Here is an 18,719-nt window from a genome sequence, read left to right as displayed (position 1 = left end):
ACACACAAATACCTTCTCCTCCAACAGAACTCCCACTCAAACTCCCCTGTTTCCAGCGCTGTTTGCTAGCTCCTGTGCTGCTGCAGCTGTCTGTGCCGCTGCCTGACTGCCTGCTCCCTTTATAGGACCCCTAGTCAGTGAAGCCCCGCCCCCTAATCAGGGCTTAGCTTCTCTCCCAGCACAAAGCCCCTACACATACATATACTACAAATACAAAACCAAACACACACAAGTATCTTCTCCTCCAACAGAACTCCCACTCAAACTCTCCTGTTTTCAGCTCTGTTTGCTAGCTCCTGTGCCGCTGCAGCTGTCTGTGCCGCTACCTTTATAGGACCCCTAGTCAGTGAAGCCCCGCCCCCTAATCAGGGCTTAGCTTCTCTCCCAGCACAAAGCCCCTACACATACATATACTACAAATACAAAACCAAACACACACAAGTATCTTCTCCTCCAACAGAACTCCCACTCAAACTCCCCTGTTTACAGCTCTCTTTGCTAGCTCCTGTGCTGCTGCAGCTGTCTGTGCCGCTGCCTGACTGGCTGCTCACTTTATAGGACCCCTAGTCAGTGAAGCCCCGCCCCCTAATCAGCGCTCAGCTTCTCTCCCAGCACAAAGCCCCTCCAGCCTCGACACATACAGATACCACCAATACAAAACCAAACACACACAAATACCTTCTCCTCCAACAGAACTCCCACTCAAACTCCCCTGTTTACAGCTCTGTTTGCTAGCTCCTGTGCTGCTGCAGCTGTCTGTGCCGCTGCCTGACTGCCTGCTCCCTTTATAGGACCCCTAGTCAGGGAAGCCCCGCCCCCTAATCAGGGCTCAGCTTCTCTCCCACCACAAAGCCCCTACACATACAGATACCACCAATACAAAACCAAACACACACAAATACCTTCTCCTACAACAGAACTCCCACTCAAACTCCCCTGTTGACAGCTCTGTTTGCTAGCTCCTGTGCCGCTGCCTGACTGGCTGCTCCCTTTATAGGACCCCTAGTCAGTGAAGCCCCGCCCCCTGATCAGGGCTCAGCTTCTCTGCCAACACAAAGCCCGTCCAAGCCTATACACATACAGATACCACCAATACAAAACCAAACACACACAAATACCTTCTCCTCCAACAGAACTCCCACTCAAACTCCCCTGTTTACAGCTCTGTTTGCTAGCTCCTGTGCTGCTGCAGCTGTCTGTGCCGCTGCCTGACTGGCTGCTACCTTTATAGGACCCCTAGTCAGTGAAGCCCCGCCCCCTAATCAGGGCTCAGCGTCTCTCCAAGTACAAAGCCCCTACACATACAGATACAACCAATACAAAACCAAACACACACCAATACCTTCTCCTCCAACAGAACTCACACTCAAACTCTGCTGTTTACAGCTCTGTTTGCTAGCTCCTGTGCCGCTGCCTGACTGGCTGCTCACTTTATAGGACCCCTAGTCAGGGAAGCCCCGCCCCCTAATCAGGGCTCAGCTTCTCTCCGAGCACAAAGCCCCTACACATACAGATACCACCAATACAAAAGCAAACACACACAAATACCTTCTCCTCCAACAGAACTCCCACTCAAACTCCCCTGTTTACAGCTCTGTTTGCTAGCCCCTGTGCTGCTGTCTGACTGGCTGCTACCTTTATAGCACCCCTAGTCAGTGAAGCCCCGCCCCCTAATCAGGGCTCAGCTTCTCTCCCACCACAAAGCCCCTACACATACAGATACCACCAATACAAAAGCAAACACACACAAATACCTTCTCCTCCAACAGAACTCCCACTCAAACTCCCCTGTTTACAGCTCTGTTTGCTAGCTCCTGTGCTGCTGCAGCTGTCTGTGCCGCTGCCTGATTGCCTGCTCCCTTTATAGGACCCCTAGTCAGTGAAGCCCCGCCCCCTAATCAGGGCTCAGCATCTCTCCCAGCACAAAGCCCCTACACATACAGATACGAACAATACAAAACCAAACACACACATATACCTTCTCCTCCAACAGAACTCCCACTCAAACTCCCCTGTTTAGAGCTCTCTTTGCTAGCTCCTGTGCCGCTGCCTGACTGGCTGCTCCCTTTATAGGACCCCTAGTCAGTGAAGCCCCGCCCCCTGATCAGGGCTCAGCTTCTCTGCCAACACAAAGCCCGTCCAAGCCTCTACACATACAGATACCACCAATACAAAACCAAACACACACAAATACCTTCTCCTACAACAGAACTCCCACTCAAACTCCCCTGTTGACAGCTCTGTTTGCTAGCTCCTGTGCCGCTGCCTGACTGGCTGCTACCTTTATAGGACCCCTAGTCAGGGAAGCTCCGCCCCCTAATCAGGGCTCAGCTTCTCTCCCAGCACAAAGCCCCTACACATACCCATACGAACAATACAAAACCAAACACACACCAATACCTTCTCCTCCAACAGAACTCCCACTCAAACTCCCCTGTTTACAGCTCTGTGTGCTAGCTCCTGTGCCGCTGCCTGACTGGCTCCTACCTTTATAGGACCCCTAGTCAGTGAAGCCCCGCCCCCTAATCAGAGCTCAGCTTCTCTCCCAGCACAAAGCCCCTACACATACAGATACCACCAAGACAAAACGAAACACACACAAATAACTTCTCCTCCAACAGAACTCCCACTCAAACTCCCCTGTTTACAGCTCTGTTTGCTAGCTCCTGTGCTGCTGCAGCTGTCTGTGCCGCTGCCTGACTGCCTGCTCCCTTTATAGGACCCCTAGTCAGTGAAGCCCCGCCCCCTGATCAGGGCTCAGCTTCTCTGCCAACACAAAGCCCGTCCAAGCCTCTACACATACAGATACCACCAATACAAAACCAAACACACAAATACCTTCTCCTCCAACAGAACTCCCACTCAAACTCCCCTGTTTCCAGCGCTGTTTGCTAGCTCCTGTGCTGCTGCAGCTGTCTGTGCCGCTGCCTGACTGCCTGCTCCCTTTATAGGACCCCTAGTCAGTGAAGCCCCGCCCCCTAATCAGGGCTTAGCTTCTCTCCCAGCACAAAGCCCCTACACATACATATACTACAAATACAAAACCAAACACACACAAGTATCTTCTCCTCCAACAGAACTCCCACTCAAACTCTCCTGTTTTCAGCTCTGTTTGCTAGCTCCTGTGCCGCTGCAGCTGTCTGTGCCGCTACCTTTATAGGACCCCTAGTCAGTGAAGCCCCGCCCCCTAATCAGGGCTTAGCTTCTCTCCCAGCACAAAGCCCCTACACATACATATACTACAAATACAAAACCAAACACACACAAGTATCTTCTCCTCCAACAGAACTCCCACTCAAACTCCCCTGTTTACAGCTCTCTTTGCTAGCTCCTGTGCTGCTGCAGCTGTCTGTGCCGCTGCCTGACTGGCTGCTCACTTTATAGGACCCCTAGTCAGTGAAGCCCCGCCCCCTAATCAGCGCTCAGCTTCTCTCCCAGCACAAAGCCCCTCCAGCCTCGACACATACAGATACCACCAATACAAAACCAAACACACACAAATACCTTCTCCTCCAACAGAACTCCCACTCAAACTCCCCTGTTTACAGCTCTGTTTGCTAGCTCCTGTGCTGCTGCAGCTGTCTGTGCCGCTGCCTGACTGCCTGCTCCCTTTATAGGACCCCTAGTCAGGGAAGCCCCGCCCCCTAATCAGGGCTCAGCTTCTCTCCCACCACAAAGCCCCTACACATACAGATACCACCAATACAAAACCAAACACACACAAATACCTTCTCCTACAACAGAACTCCCACTCAAACTCCCCTGTTGACAGCTCTGTTTGCTAGCTCCTGTGCCGCTGCCTGACTGGCTGCTCCCTTTATAGGACCCCTAGTCAGTGAAGCCCCGCCCCCTGATCAGGGCTCAGCTTCTCTGCCAACACAAAGCCCGTCCAAGCCTCTACACATACAGATACCACCAATACAAAACCAAACACACACAAATACCTTCTCCTACAACAGAACTCCCACTCAAACTCCCCTGTTGACAGCTCTGTTTGCTAGCTCCTGTGCCGCTGCCTGACTGGCTGCTACCTTTATAGGACCCCTAGTCAGGGAAGCTCCGCCCCCTAATCAGGGCTCAGCTTCTCTCCCAGCACAAAGCCCCTACACATACAGATACCACCAATACAAAACCAAACACACACAAATACCTTCTCCTCCAACAGAACTCCCACACAAACTCCCCTGTTTACAGCTCTGTTTGCTAGCCCCTGTGCCGCTGCTTGACTGGCTGCTACCTTTATAGGACCCCTAGTCAGTGAAGCCCCGCCCCCTAATCAGGGTTCAGCTTCTCTCCCAGCACAAAGCCCCTCCAAGCCTCTACACATACAGATACCACCAATACAAAACCAAACACACACAAATACCTTCTCCTCCAACAGAACTCCCACTCAAACTCCCGTTGACAGCTCTGTTTGCTAGCTCCTGTGCCGCTGCAGCTGTCTGTGCCGCTGCCTGACTGGCTGCTCCCTCTATAGGACCCCTAGTCAGTGAAGCCCCGCCCCCTAATCAGGGCTCAGCTTCTCTCACAGCACAAAGCCCCTCCAAGCCTCTACACATTCAGATACTACCAATACAAAACCAAACACACACCAATACCTTCTCCTCCAACAGAATTCCCACTCAAACTCCCGTTTACTGCTCTGTTTGCTTGCTCCTGTGCCGCTGCAGCTGTCTGTGCCGCTGCCTGACTGGCTGCTACCTTCATAAGACCCCTAGTCAGTGAAGCCCCGCCCCCTAATCAGGGCTCAGCTTCTCTCCCAGCACAAAGCCCCTCCAAGCCCCAATACATACAGATACCACCAATACAAAACCAAACACACACACAAATACCTTCTCCATCCACACTCCCAAACTCTGCTGGTTACAGCTCTGTTTGCTAGCTCCTGTGCCGCTGCCTGACTGGCTGCTACCTTTATGGGACCCCTAGTCAGGGAAGCCCCGCCCCCTAATCAGGGCTCAGCTTCTCTCCCAGCACAAAGCCCCTACACATACAGATACCACCAATACAAAACCAAACACACACAAATATCTTCTCCTCCAACAGAACTGCCACTCAAACGCCCCTGTTTACAGCTTTTTGCCAGCACCTGTGCCGCTGCAGCTGTCTGTGCCGCTGCCTGACTGCCTGCTCCCTCTATAGGACCCCTAGTCAGTGAAGCCCTGCCCCCTAATCAGGGCTCAGCTTCTCTCCCAGCACAAAGCCCCTACACATACAGATACTACCAATACAAAACCAAACACACACAAATACCTTCTCCTCCAACGGAACTCCCACTCAAACTCCCGTTTACAGCTCTGTTTGCTAGCTCCTGTGCCACCGCAGCTGTTTGTGCCGCTGCCTGACTCGCTGCTACGTTTATAGGACCCCTAGTCAGTGAAGCCCCGCCCCCTAATCAGGGCTCAGCTTCTCTCCCAGCACAAAGCCCCTACACATACATATACTACAAATACAAAACCAATCACACACAAATATCTTCTCCTCCAACAGAACTCCCACTCAAAGTCCCCTGTTTACAGCTCTGTTGGCTAGCTCCTGTGCCACTGCCTGACTGGCTGCTCCCTTTATAGGACCCCTAGTCAGTGAAGCCCCGCCCCCTAATCAGGGCTCAGCTTCTCTCCCACCACAAAGCCCCTACACATACAGATACTACAAATACAAAACCAAACACACACGAATACCTTCTCCTCCAGCAGAACTCCCACTCAAACTCCGCTGTTTACAGCTCTGTTTGCTAGCTCCTCTGCTGCTGCAGCTGTCTCTGCTGCTGCCTGACTGCCTGCTCCCTTTATAGGACCCCTAGTCAGTGAAGCCCCGCCTCCAATCAGGGCTCAAGTTTCTGCCCCAGCACAAAGCCCCTCCAAGCCTCTGGACATACAGGTACCACCAATACAAAACCAAACACACACGAATACCTTCTCCTCCAACAGAACTCCCACTCAAACTCCCCTGTTGACAGCTCTGTTGGCTAGCTCCTGTGCCGCTGCAGCTGTCTGTTACGATGCCTGACTGGCTGCTACCTTTATAGGACCCCTAGTCAGTGAAGCCCCGCCCCCTAATCAAGGATCAGCATCTCTCCGAGCACAAAGCCCCTACACATACAGATACCAACAATACAAAACCAAACACACACGAATACCTTCTCCTCCAACAGAACTCCCACTCAAACTCCCCTCTTTTCAGCTCTGTTTGCTAGCTCCTGTGCCGCTGCAGCTGTCTTTGCCGCTGCCTGACTGGCTGCTACCTTTATAGGACCCCTAGTCAGTAAAGCCCCGCCCCCTAATCAGGGCTCAGCTTCTCTCCCAGCACAAAGCCTCTACACATACAGATACCACCAATACAAAACCAAACACACACGAATACCTTCTCCTCCAACAGAACTCCCACTCAAACTCCCCTGTTTACAGCTCTCTTTGCTAGCTCCTGTGCTGCTGCAGCTGTCTGTGCCGCTCCCTGACTGGCTGCTACCTTTATAGGACTCCTTGTCAGTGAAGCCCAGCCCCCTAATCAGGGCTCATCTTCTCTCCCAGCACAAAGCCCCTACACATACAGATACTACCAATACAAAACCAAACACAGACAAACACCTTCTCCTCCAACAGAACTCCCACTCAAACTCCCCTGTTTTCACCTCTGTTTGCTAGCCCCTGTGCCGCTGCCTGCCTGGCTGCTACCTTTATAGGACCCCTAGTCAGTGAAGCCCCGCCCCCTAATCAGGGCTCAGCTTATCTCCCAGCACAAAGCCCCTCCAAGAATCTACACATACAGACACTACCAATACAAAACCAAACACACAGAAATAACTTCTCCTCCAACATAACTCCCACTCAAACTCCCCTGTTTACAGCTCTGTTTGCTAGCTCCTGTGCCGCGGCCTGACTGGCTGCTCACTTTATAGGACCCTTAGTCAGTGAAGCCCCGCCCCCTAATCAGGGCTCAGCTTCTCTCCCAGCACAAAGCCCCTCCAAGAATCTGCACATACAGACACTACCAATACAAAACCAAACACACACAAATACCTTCTCCTCCAACAGAACTCCCACTGAAACTCCCCTGTTTACAGCTCTGTTTGCTAGCTCCTGTGCCGCTGCAGCTGTCTGTGCCCCTGCCTGACTGGCTGCTCACTTTATAGGACCCTTAGTCAGGGAAGCCCCGCCCCCTAATCAGGGCTCAGCTTCTCTCCCAGCACAAAGCCCCTACACATACAGATACCACCAATACAAAACCAAACACACACAAAGACCTTCTCCTCCAACAGAACTCCCACTCAAACTCCCCTGTTTACAGCTCTGTTTGCTAGCTTCTGTGCCGCTGCCTGACTGGCTGCTACCTTTATAGGACCCCTAGTCAGTGAAGCCCCGCACCCTAATCAGGGCTCAGCTTATCTCCCAGCACAAAGCCCGTCCAGCCTCGACACGTACAGATACCACCAATACAAAACCAAACACACACAAATACCTTCTCCTCCAACAGAACTCCCACTCAAACTCCCCTGTTTACAGCTCTGTTTGCTAGCTCCTGTACCGCTGCAGCTGTCTGTGCCGCTGCCTGACTGGCTACTACCTTTATAGGACCCCTAGTCAGTGAAGCCCCGCCCCCTCATCAGGGCTCAGCTTCTCTCCCAGCACAAAGCACCTCCAAACCTCTACACATACAGATACCACCAATACAAAGCCAAACACACACAAATACCTTCTCCTCCAACAGAACTCCCACTCAACCTCCCCTGTTTACAGCTCTGTTTGCTAGCTCCTGTGCTGCTGCAGCTGTCTGTGCCGCTGCCTGACTGGCTGCAACCTTTATAGGACCCCTAGTCAGGGAAGCCCCGACCCTAATCAGGGTTCAGCTTCTCTCCCAGCACAAAGCCTCTACACATACAGATACCACCAATACAAAACCAAACACACACAAATACCTTCTTCTCCAACAGAACTCCAACTCAAACTCCCCTGTTTAGAGCTCTGTTTGCTAGCTCCTGTGCCGCTGCCTGACTGGCTGCTACCTTTATAGGAACCCTAGTCAGGGAAGCCCCGCCCCCTAATCAGGACTCAGCTTCTCTCCCAGCACAAAGCACCTCCAAACCTCTACACATACAGATACCACCAATACAAAGCCAAACACACACAAATACCTTCTCCTCCAACAGAACTCCCACTCAAACTCGCCTGTTTACAGCTCTGTTTGCTAGCTCCTGTGCCGCTGCCTGACTGGCTGCTACCTTTATAGGAACCCTAGTCAGGGAAGCCCCGCCCCCTAATCAGGACTCAGCTTCTCTCCCAGCACAAAGCCCCTACACATACAGATACCACGAATAAAAAACCAAACACAGACAAATACCTTCTCCTCCAACAGAACTCCCACTCAAACTCCCCTGTTTACAGCTCTGTTTGCTAGCTCCTGTGCCACTGCAGCTCTCTGTGCCGCTACCTTTATAGGACCCCTAGTCAGTGAAGCCCCGCCCCCTCATCAGGGCTCAGCTTCTCCCCCAGCACAAAGCCCCTACACATACTGATACTACCAATACAAAACCAAACACACACAAATACCTTCTCCTCCAACAGAACTCCCACTCAAACTCCCCTGTTTACAGCTCTGTTTGCTAGCTCCTGTGCCGGTGCAGCTGTCTGTGACGCTGCCTGACTGGCTGCTACCTTTATAGGACCCCTAGTCAGTGAAGCCCCGCCCCCTAATCAGGGGTCAACTTCTCTCCCTGCACAAAGCCCCTACACATACAGATACGAACAATACAAAACCAAACACACACAAAAACCTTCTCCTCCAACAGAACTCCCACTCCGACTCCACTGTTTACAGCTCTGTTTGCTACCTCCTGTGACGCTGCCTGACTGGCTGCTACCTTTATAGGACCCCTAGTCAGTGAAGCCCCGCCCCCTAATCAGGGCTCAGCTTCTCTCCCAGCACAAAGCCCCTACACATACAGGTAATACCAATACAAAACCAAACACACACAAAAACCTTCTCCTCCAACAGAACTCCCACTCAAACTCCCCTGTTTAGAGCTCTGTTTGCTAGCTCCTGTGCCGCTGCAGCTGTCTGTGCCCCTGCCTGACTGGCTGCTACCTTTATAGGACCCCTAGTCAGGGAAGCCCCGCAACCTAATCAGGGATCAGCTTCTCTCCCAGCACAAAGCCCCTACACATACAGATACTACAAATACAAAACCAAACACACACAAATATCTTCTCCTCCAACAGAACTCCCACTCAAACTCCCCTGTTTACAGCTCTGTTTGCTAGCTCCTGTGCCGCTACCTGACTGGCTGCTACCTTTATAGGACCCCTAATCAGGGCTCAGCATCTCTCCCAGCACAAAGCCCCTACACATACAGATACCACCAAGACAAAACCAAACACACACAAATACCTTCTCCTCCAACAGAACTCCCACTCAAACTCTGCTGTTTACAGCTCTGTTTGCTAGCTCCTGTGCCGCTGCCTGACTGGCTGCTCACTTTATAGGACCCCTAGTCAGGGAAGCCCCGCCCCCTAATCAGGGCTCAGCTTCTCTCCCACCACAAAGCCCCTTCACATACAGATACCACCAATACAAAACCAAACACACACAAATACCATCTCCTCCAACAGAACTCCCACTCAAACTCCCCTGTTTACAGCTCTGTTGGCATTCTCTTGTGCCCCTGCAGCTGTCTGTGCCGCTACGTTAATAGGACCCCTAGTCAGTGAAGCCCCGCCCCCTAATCAGGGCTCAGCTTCTCTCCCAGCACAAAGCCCCTCCAAGCCTCTACACATATAGATACTACCAATACAAAACCAAACACACACAAATACATTCTCCTCCAACAGAACTCCCACTCAAACTCCCCTGTTTACAGCTCTGTTTGCTAGCTCCTGTGCTGCTTCCTGACTGGCTGCTCCCTTTATAGGACCCCTAGTCAGTGAAGCCCCGCCCCCTAATCAGGGCTCAGCTTCTCTCCCAGCACAAAGCCTCTACACATACAGATACCACCAATACAAAACCAAACACACACAAATACCATCTCCTCCAACAGAACTCCCATTCACTCTCCCCTGTTTACAGCTCTGTTTGCTAGCTCCTGTGCTGCTGCAGCTGTCTGTGCCGCTGCCTGACTGGCTGCTACCTTTATATGACCCCTAGTCAGCGAAGCCCCGCCCCCTAATCAGGGCTCAGCTTCTCTCCCAGCACAAAGCCCCTCCAAGCCTCTACACATACAGATACCACCAATACAAAGCCAAACACACACAAATACCTTCTCCTCCAACAGAACTCCCACTCAAACTCCCCTGTTTACAGCTCTGTTTGCTAGCTCCTGTGCCGCTGTAGCTGTCTGTGCCGCTGCCTGACTGGCTGCTGCCTTCATAGGACCCCTAGTCAGTGAAGCCCCGCCCCCTCATCAGGGCTCAGCTTCTCTCCCAGCACAAAGCCCCTACACATACAGATACTATCAATACAAAACCAAACACACACAAATAACTTCTACTCCAACAGAACTCCCACTCAACCTCCCCTGTTTACAGCTCTGTTTGCTAGCTCCTGTGCTGCTGCAGCTGTCTGTGCCGCTGCCTTTATAGGACCCCTAGTCAGTGAAGCCCCACCCCCTAATCAGGGCTCAGCTTCTCTTCCAGCACAAAGCCCCTACAAGCCTCTACACATACAGATACTACCAATACAAAACCAAACATACACAAATACCTTCTCCTCCAACAGAACTCCCACTCGAACTCCTCTGTTTACAGCTCTGTTCGCTAGCTCCTCTGCCGCTGCAGCTGTCTGTGTCTGTGTCTGTGCCAGGCTGACCTCCTGCATAACAGGACCTAGAATTTCACCCAGTGATTCCTGCACCAAGCCCAGTAGTTCATGGCTGAACTGCAGCATCTTTTTTATAAAAACATTCGATCTCAAGTTAAAGACTAAGCGATGGAGAATCTACCACATGCCAGTTTGCTACAATGGTTAATTACTTTCATATGTTTCCAGTTTGAACTTCATTGTTTTAATTACGATTTTAATCGGTTAATTACTTTAATATGTTTCCAGTTTGAACTTCATCGTTTTAAACTTTGAGCTGTTGGATTTTATGCCGTTGCTGGACTGAAGTGCATTGTGGTATCAGAGTAGATCAATTTATGCAGCAAGGTTATTAGCTACTGGTAGAGAGCCCTTATAAGCATGTATACAACACTTTTCCTCTGTGGATCTCAAAGTGCTCTACAAAGAAAGGTAAGCATTGCCACCTCCATTTTACAAACAGGGAACATGAATTAGACACTTCACCCAAGACTACTGAAGCAAGCTACACTGAAAAACACATACCCAAGTGGGTCTTTTGGCACTGAAAGCCAAGGTGCTATCCTGTGCCACAACACACAACCTGCTCATATGAGGCATGGAACATATAGGTAGGGCCCTTCATTTTCGGGTTTTATTTTATTTAATTTTCCCCAGGAATTTATCAATGTTTATTACTACAATAATGAAAATCTGAGTAAAAAACTATTAATAATTTTTCTGGGTAAATGCTGGGTTTTATATTAGTGGATGAAAGGATGGGGGAAAGTATTCCATAGATTAATGGTTTGATGAATAGAATTCAATGTGATTTGCTGCAGAACTAAAATAGAACTCAAGACACAATGCCCCCTCTGAGTTTAAGAAAACAATGCATCTCTAATCCCCAAATAAAACTTTTCATTTGAATAAACAATTTACTGTTGTAGACTTCAAACTATTCGCCTATGAATATTTACATTTAATAATTGGGCCACACTATTTGCAGCGCATACACTCAGCTTCATCCTCTTCTCCGGTTTTTGTTTTTTTAAAACTTTCAAATACTTCCCTGTGTTCTGAAACGTATTCTGACTCAGATTTTCATTTTCTTCCCATTTAAGTGTGTCAAATCTTTAAACAGTTATCCCCTAATAGCTTGAAACGTGTACGTGGTGGGTGTGAGATTTATCAGTACGTTCAGATGCGTGCACACTTCAGAGCTTGCGTGAGTGCCTGTTTATTGGGTGTATCTTCTAGACTAATACAGAGCCTTACTTCAACAGACAGCTTTGCATATCCACACAGACTAATGTATCATAATAAATCTTGCTCATGCAATGAGTTGTATTTTCCAAATAAAACAAGTTATTTTTATATATTTGAATTATACAAAAGTAGGGTGAAAATCGGAAAAAAATGAATATGATTTTTGTAAAATCCAAGATTTTTTCAGTAAAAATTGGTTTAAACTGAAAACGAAGGGACTTACATACAGGCCAAGAATCTCTCTATAGGAAGTGCCCTGCAGGAATGATTTCCTGTTCTTTAGCCACCAGCCAATTAGAAGTAAGACATGTGCCTATCTTAATACATTTTATTTAAGGAGGGCACTGGATCTGGGCTCTCAGAATAGCCAAATGAGCCAGACTGCTGCCAACAGTCTGCAGAGCCCAATTCCCCAAGCTTGAGGGTGCATAGTTTTATAATGTCAGAAGCAGTGCAATTTTTTGATTCCTGGAACACAGAGCATGAGGAGAATAATTGTGGGAGTGAACGGCTCCAATTACCTAGGAGCAGTTCCTGAAGCACTGGCTCAGATGACATCTCTCTGATAATAATGAAGGGAGTCTTCTTGTAGATCAAGTTATTTGAAATATTTGCTAGCTTGCTCTAGCACTCCCATGACAAGTTAACATCAGCTACTATAATTTCTTACAGCTTGGTTCCTGTTAGCTTGGTGCTGTAACACTGGTAGCCAAGTGATATTTAAAGCAACTTTCCCCTTGCTATTTTTCAAGGAATCAAAACATTAATCTCTGCTTTCACTTAACCCACTCGAGATAAGAATCCAGATGCCAGAAAGGCTAAGACAGCAACAAGAGCAGACTCCTTGATGATAGTGGGACTACTTTACCATGTTGCTTTTTATGGAAAATTGAGAAACTAGGTTAGAAGTTTCAATCTTGCCAAATCTTCTTCTTTTTTTAATTTGCAAAAAGATAAATTGGGGTTTTATTGACTGAAATGACTGATCCCTTTGGCAACACTGCAAACATTTCCATCTGAGTCAGACAAAGTAATGACAATACCTGCATCTTAATTACACTCACACCACCATCTAATCCCACACTATCATAATGCTTTATTTCTTAAAGGGCAATGAGCACTATTTTCAGGTTTGCAAGCTAAGAAAAATGAGTGCTCATGGGGTTCCTAAATGAATAGAGCACCTAGCCTCATTCATTACACGCGTGTAAGTACCAGCCATCTTGAGCAATGGATTAGGCAGGCGTACTGCTTGAGGGAATTTTTTGTTTCATGATGATATACTACTCTACTACTACTAAAGTGGAAGAATTAAGGTTGCACAAAAAGCCTTAAATTCTCATTTCTGAACTTTGCAGTGCTTGACCTCGCAACCTCAACTTTCTTTTTATGTAGTTTCTTGTAATATATAGATATAGATAGATATATAGAGAGTCATTCTAAATATTATGTCCAGGTAGACTCTTGAATCTGTTCAAGTTGAGGATACGCTGTGTCCAGACTTATTTTTAAGTGGGTCAGCTTTGTAATACAGCTGTTTGATTTCTATAAATCCTCCCAAACTTATTTTATGCAATAAGATTTCAATGGCTCCTTCAGTATCTGATACTTCAAGTACTCAAATATATTCGATATCGACACAAACAGCAGAGACACTAATTTTTGAGCTGCCATTACTGTACTACTGCAAGTCCACCAAGAACTCTTTATATACCACAACTCAATAGTTCCTTGTTGATCTCCTCTCCTGGCAATTTTTAAATCAAAGTTGGATTTTCAGATATGCACTAGTTCAAACAGGAATTATTTGGGGAAGTCCTATGGCCTGTGTTATACATAAGTCACAGTAGATGATCACAATGGTCCCTTCTGGTCTTAGTATCTATGACCCGATTCTCCTTTGTCTCAAACAACAAACACCACCACCTTGGAGGGGAAGAAAAAAGACCTCACAATATGCCTGGAACATCAACATATCTGGGTGTGGGTGGATTAAGGTGTGAGGAGCGAATTCCAAAGTCAAAGGGCTTTCACAAAGCCTGCCCTCTTGTTTACACTGGATTTCCAGTTTGAGGAACCACTACTGATCTGAACTAAGGCAATGTGGCATGGATTGAGAATTAACTTCAGAATTGTTAATTAGATCAGACTAGGAAACTGTCTAGCACCATTAAATCCTAGTGTAGACAAAGCCACAGGTAACCAGTTGCCAAACCATTTAGGGCATATTAAATCATAATTTTTCTTTCGTGTTCTCTCACTGCCTAGAAATACAGAGAACCTTTCCCTCTAACTACTCTTCTTTCTGCCCTGTTGATGTTAATTCAACAAACTCCCCATTTGGTGAAATAGGATTAGATAAGATGACGATGATGATAAATAAAAGTCTTTTCCGACAGCAGGATAAAACTCATGGGAGACTGAGTTTTCTGAAGCAGGTTCTTGCCCACCTTATCAAGAAAAAAAATTCAGCCCCTTTATTCCCACCGGCAACAGACACATTTAGGAAACTGCTGGGTGAAGGCTGTATGTGGCGAGGCAGGTTGTTTGACACTTTGGGTGTTCATGAGATAATTTTCTAACACATTTTTGGCATCATCCCATTGGAGCAGCTAAATATATTCATTAGTTGTGCTCACCAGAAGCTTCAGTAATGCATCCAATTCAGGCCCTCTACCATGTATCACCCTAAGATGGAGACATTTCAAACAAGCTCTGATATTTTCCTATAAACAGTACAGGAAATAAAATGTAACCAGTGTGAAGTGCTGCTATGAAGGCCATAGAGTCTTAGAGACTGTTTAAGGCCTGGCTGTAAAAATCACACAAAGCATTGGCATGTTAATTAACGAACACCCTAATTGAATTAAAAGGGAAACTGTCAGGTTAAACATACTTCTAAAATTATTATTCAAACAAACAATCTAAAAATCTCTTCACCCTTTATTTAGAAACTTCATTTACTTGGGTTTATACAGCTAATTTACTTTTTGTACCTCGTGTAACTTTGACTGCTATGACAGATTAGTCAACTTCACTTTCTGGCCCTCTGGTCATAGAGCAATGTTGTAGTATTTCACGTACAAACACTGCTCAGAAAAACCCAAACAGAACACACCTACACTGACATTTAAAAAAAAAAGTGGACATTTTTTTCTTAATAAATTTTGTAATTTGTTCAAACAAATCTAAATTTTGGACTTGAAGTACCTGACACTGGGTCAAACATTCCACTCCACTTCAAGTGAAAAGGAGCAAAATGTAGTAGGTTCTTCTGGGATGTTCCAAAAGGTAGTGTCCAGGCTTGGCATAATGATCCCTCCCAGCCCCACAGAAGAACCGGTACAGGAACAAGCTTCACAAGTGTGGAGGAACAGGAGTGGGGGCACAGCTGCTCTGCAACATTAACTGGACTAATGCTCATTACTGGTTACCTTCTCTCCACTCCAGCAGAGCTGGAGAGAAAGGATCTAGCCAATGGAAGGCAAAATTCTCCAATTGAACATCCAGCAAGTATAAGGCTCCATAATCCAAAAGGAAAGTAACTTAGGTTATATCTATACTACCGCTGCAAGTTGATCTAAGTTACACTACTCCAGGTACGTGAATAATGTAGCTGAAGTCAACATAACTTAGGTCGACTTACTGAGGTGTCTACACCGTGCTGGGTCGACGGGAGATGCTCTCCCGTCAACTTACCTTACTTCTCTTGTTCGCAGTGGAGTACCAGAGACAGTGTTCTGACATTGATTTAACGGGTCTTCACTAGACCCGCTAAATCGACTCCCAGTGCATTGATCGCAGCAGCCTTGATCCTGCAGTAGTGTAGACATAGCCATACAATCATAGAACTGGAAGGGACCTCGAGAGGTCATCTAGTCCAGTCCCCTGCACTCATGGCAGGATTGAGTATTATCTAGACCATCTGAACTACATACAGGCTGGGGGAAGGATCAGGCTGGGCAGAGAACCAGAATCTGTATGTATGAGCAGCAGCAGCCAGGGATCAGACACTAGACGGCTGAGAGCTGTGTATGCACCTGTGCCTGGCAAGGGGCCAGCACCAAGCTTCATGGCAGCTTTCAAGAGGATCATGTGGAGGGGTCCCAAGGAGACATAGTTAACCTTATGGACATTTTCTGGAGTGCCCCTAGGGGCTGAGTTAAGAGCTGGTGGGTCAAGCCTTTGTGCAAAGGAGAGTGAGGACGTGCTGATAGCTGAATGGGTCTGGATGCTGGGGGGCAGTCAGAGGTGGTGCTGCAGTAAGGGGTGAGTTTGAGGCTGGCATGAAGGGAGGGGAGGCTGCTGGGTGCAGAAGTTGTTATGCAAGGGGGAGTGCTGCAGCTTTGCTAACACCAGTTGCCCCAAAATATCCATTGCCCCCAAAAGTTAAAACTAATTTCAATATGAGACTTTTTTAAAGTTGATTTTAATTTGCCTTCTGGTGTTTGATCTTTTAGACTTGAAAACATGAACCCTTTATTTACAACCAGTCTAGAAAGGTTTTTTTTTTTTTAAATGAGAGCTTGGATTCTCCTGTAATAGCAGGATTCCAGGAGCTGGGGCTTTAAGAGAAACACCAACTATCATGAAACATGTGACAAAGAACAAGAGTTGGTAAGATGGGTGCTGGGGCAAGAGGACAAAGCGTAAGGCTCATATTGCAAGTGGGAGGTGAGGGCAGTGCTCCAACAAGGAGAAGAGATGATGGTTTTATGGAAAATAGATCTTGCTAACAAACTGAGTATAGCTTTTAATGAGATCATAAGTTTGAAGTAACAGTGATATAGACTTTTATAAGGGATTTGCCTTTGTCTTGTAGGACAATCTGATAAAAAATAGTGCTATACAAAATCTGGTTAACTGATAGATCACAAAAAGTACATGCAAACTCATCACTTGAGGTGTTTCTCATAGCATCACACAGGGATCTGTTCTTGTGCTGATGCTATTCGCTACCTTTAGCAGTGATCTGGAAGAAAATATAAAATAATTACACATAAAAATGTGTAGATGATACCAACTGGTAAAGTGGTAAATAGTGACTGGGACAGGTCAGTTACGCAGACCAACCTGGATTATTCGGCAAGGCTCATTTGAACAACATGCATTTCAATACAGCTAAATTTAAGGTCAAAATCTAGGAATAAAGACTGTAGGTCTGTGGCGGGGTCTAATAGGCCATCTCTGACCTCTGCTGGAGGCATTGGTGCATGGACATCCCCTGCTCAAGGAAAACGCATTCAGATTGGGCTACTACAAAGACAGTTCTCTGGAGGCCTAGAAGGACCAGGTAGATACACTGACCAATCAGGAGCCAACCAACCGGTTAAGAAGTCTTGCCTGCTGCTTCTCACTGGTAGAGCTGGAGGAGATTGTGACAGAGGAGGTGTGCCCCAGTGTTAGCCCAGGACCCCAAGGCCAGATCAGAGCCTTGCTGCAGTTAAGCGGTTGCCTTTGTGCTTTTTGTTTCTCCATTTAATGGCTCAGGCAGCCAAACTCTGAGTTTTGTTATTTAGTTAGTTGACTGCTTAAGAGACCAATGTCAGGCTTACGGCACCGACCACCCTGCGCCAAACAGGAGTCAAAGCCTTGTGGACTCTGGCAGGTAACGCTGTCCCCTGAGTGCTGCAGAGCAGCCCCACTGCCACAAGGCCACACATAAAGATGGGGGAGGGTAGCTTGGAATGCAATGACACTGAAAAGGACTAGGGGGTAATTGGCCATAACCAACTGAACGTGAGTTCCCACCGAGATGCTGTAGCTAAAAGGAAGAACAGGATATCTGAACATATAAGCAGGGGAATGTCAAGGAGGAGTAGGGAGGTGGTATTATCTCTGTTTATATTATTAGTCAGACTGTTATTGGAATACTCTGTCTCATTCTGGTGTTCACACATCAAAAAGGATGTTGGAAAACTGGAGAGGGTTCAGATCTAAAAGAATGAGTCACGGTCTGGATCACCTGGCTTACAGGAAAGGACTAAAGAAACTCAATTTTAGTTTATCCAAAACAAGGATAAAAGGTGACTTGATCACAGTCTGCAAGTACATTCAGGAGGAAGAGATTTCTGATATTAAATGGCTCATTAATCTAGCAGAAAAGGTATAATGAGATCCAATGGTTGGAAGCTGAAGCTAGGCAAATTCAGACTAGAAATACGGCTGACATTTTTAACTGTGGGGTAATTAATCATTGGAATACTTTACCTAGGGACATGGTGGATTCTCCAACAGTACAGTCTTTAAATCAAGACTGGATATCTTTCTAAAGCTCAACCAGAAGTTATGGCTTGATACAGAGATTTCAGCTTTCCAAGAACTCAACCAGAAGTTATGGCTTGATACAGAGATTACTGAGTGAGGGTCTCTGGCCTGTGTTCTGCAGATCAGATTAGATCAGGGTGCCCAACCTATGGCTCACCAGAGCATTGCCTAAGGCCGAAGGCCTGCTTCAACACAAACAGTAATGGCGGATTTATTAGCATTTTGTCATCATGTTTACCTCATTTTAGTTTACACAAGTGTGTAAACAGATAATATTTTACATAGAAACAACCTATCTAACACCATACGAAACAAGCTGAACTTAAAACCCTGTTTGGAGCAGGGTGGTCAGTGCTGTAAGCCTACATTGGTCTCTTAAGCAGTCAACTAACTAAATACAGGTGACTTTAAATCTT

This window comes from Lepidochelys olivacea (assembly GCF_965140295.1).
Source record: "Lepidochelys olivacea isolate rLepOli2 genome assembly, chromosome: 5".
In the NCBI taxonomy this organism is placed as follows: domain Eukaryota; kingdom Metazoa; phylum Chordata; order Testudines; family Cheloniidae; genus Lepidochelys; species Lepidochelys olivacea.
Note: the sequence above shows the minus strand (reverse complement) of the source record.